At 42.0% G+C, this 2,620-nt stretch overlaps 1 pseudogene; it reads left to right on the forward strand.

Annotated features, from left to right (window-relative positions):
- Nucleotides 1–1,592: 1,592 nt before the first annotated feature.
- Nucleotides 1,593–2,296, forward strand: LOC144379366 (synaptosomal-associated protein 23-like; annotated as a pseudogene).
- The last annotated feature ends 324 nt before the right edge of the window (nucleotides 2,297–2,620 follow it).

The following is a 2,620-nucleotide window of genomic DNA, read 5'->3' on the forward strand; positions in this document are numbered from 1 at the left end:
TTGTTTGAGGAGATTAGCAGTGCTGTACCCTGTGTGCCTGGATGCCTAGTTACCAGGCTACTAACACCAAGAGTCAATGTTATAGAGTTACTGCGCTTTAGTTAACATTGCCGTTCCTGAAGCCAGAAGAATTTGACAGTGCTCGTGTATGAGAGACCGGGGGAAGGGTCCCATACGTGAAATGGAGTGAGAAACAGGCCGGTGCGGAAGGCAGCTCTCAATTCACCTCTTGTTTATGAGGCTAGTACCGTTGCCCCGGGGGTGCCTGGAGGCTGAAAGCCAACCACCTAACTCAAAGGAACCACTCTGCAGAGAATTCCTGCTTTGGCTAAAATTGCCATGCCTGAGGTTGGACGCATTTTGCTGTGTGCATGCGTGAGCGCACTGCAAGTGAGTCCAAAACCATTTTCCGTGTGATACTCGGGCAGCAGACATCTTACTAATGTGAGACTCGGGCCCCAGACATCTTACTAATCACCTCGGATTCACCTCTCCGCACGTCATACCTTCCAGAAAGTGGTCGCTTTTCTGTTCAGAGTTGCTGCTATTCTTTTCTTCGATCTCCTGTTGAGTTCATAGGTGTTCAGTATGGTTTGATCCCTATCCAGCTGAATTCCTGGGACCAGACGAATTCCAGGTCTCCTACTCCTCTGCCATCTTGTTCCACCACCCAGAAAGTATTTTAAAGGAACCAAATAATGCAGATAATAACCATCTGAAGAGCAAGAGAAGAGAATGAAGAATAGCTTCAGAGAAATATGAATCACCCACATAGGTGTAATGGGAGTGCCCAAAGGAGAGGAGAAAGAAAAGCAGAAAGATTATTTGAAGATTTCTTAATTAAGCTTAAAAATCCCAAATCTGGTGAAAAACATTAAGCTGAGAAAGTCAGTAAATTCTTACATAAAGTAGAATCATCTACACCCACATACATGTCAGACTAAAAATACTGAAAGACAAAAATCTTGAAAACAATCACTTATGATGTACAAGAAAACCCATTAACGGTTGATTTATCAGAAAGAGAAGAGACAGGAAGGCAGTGGGATGATAACATGCAGAGTGCTGGAAAGGAAAAAAGAACCGTCAACCAAGAATCTTCTAACAAAACTATCCTTTAGAAATGAAGGCAAAATGAGGATATTCTCAAGATTTTAAATTAATTCCTAAGAAACCGATCTTACAAGAAATACTGAAGTTTTTTCAAGCTGAAAGGAAGTGAGACCACACAGTAATTCAAATCCTCATGAAAAAAATGCTAATAAAGGTAATTATGTGGGAAATTATAAAAGGCATTGTAATGACCTGTTCTTCCCTCAGCTGATTTAAAAAGCAATTCTATAAAACAGTATGTATATAATTGTGGTGTTATCTATAACATAGAAATGTGTATTTGTGACACCATAAATCAGGTGGTAGAAGCAAAGCTCTATTTCAATAATGAATCCACAGGAAGAAATGAGAACGTGAAATGGTAAAAAGGTTAATCTAAAAAAGTATAAGTAAGCAGGCGCTAGGAGGACGGAGCTCCTGGTCTGGTCTGGGGGTGTCCGAGCCGCTCTGGTGCAAGAGGAGTGGCCCGAACTGCTCGAATATCCACGCTTCACTTTATGTGCTTATCAAAAGTTTTAATTCATCATGGGTAATCTGTCATCAGAAGAAATTCAGCTGAGGGCCCACCAGGTTACTGATGAGTCTCTGAAAAGTAAAGGAGAATCCTGGGTTTAGCCCTTGAGTCTCAGGATGCAGGAGTCAAGACTATCACTATGCTGGATGAACAAAGGGAACCATTAAACTGCATAGAAGGTCTGGACCACATAAATAAAGGCATGAGAGAGGCAGAGAAGACTTTAACAGAGCTCAGCAAGTGCTGTGGCCTTTGCGTCTGCCCATGTAATAGGACAAAGAACTTTGAGTATGGTAGGGTCTACAAGGCAACATGGGGAGGTGGTGGAGACAACTCTCCTCCCAATGTAGTATCCAAGCAGCCAGGCCCAGTGACAAATGGTCAGCCTCAACAACCAGCCAGTGGAACAGCTAGTGGTGGATACATTAAACATATAACAAACGATGCCAGAGAAGATGAGATGGAAGAGAACCTGACTCAAGTGGGCAGTATCCTAGGAAACCTAAAAAACTTGGCCTTGGACATGGACAAGGAGATCGAGGCTCAACATCGATAAATAGACTAGATCACAGAAAAGGCTGACACCGACAAAGATCGTATTGATGTTGCCAATGTCAAAGCAAAGAAACTCATTGACAGCTAAAGCTGCTGCTGTACTTCTTTATCGTGTATTCATCTCTCTAGCTCCTCCTTCAAAGTCATTACCTTATCAGAATTTGACGTTTTGGTTCCATGCTCTTCTCAATCAGAAGATAATGTGCAAGAAGGGTCAGGAGTACAGACCTCCTATTTTTTTATGTTCTCTTTCCCTTGAGGGTACATTACTGCTCAGCCTTCCTTCTAGTATTTTTTTTTTCTTGGTTCATAGTCTTAGATTGGTTTTTGTACATCATATACAGTGTTATCTTTCATCCTCCTCATTTACTGTAGCAGGTTCTTTTGCTTTCAGGATTTGGAAGCATTGCCAAAGACAGCCATAAAGAAGGAAGCTCG

The sequence above is a fragment of the Halichoerus grypus genome, chromosome 10, assembly GCF_964656455.1.
Source record: "Halichoerus grypus chromosome 10, mHalGry1.hap1.1, whole genome shotgun sequence".
NCBI classification, from domain to species: domain Eukaryota; kingdom Metazoa; phylum Chordata; class Mammalia; order Carnivora; family Phocidae; genus Halichoerus; species Halichoerus grypus.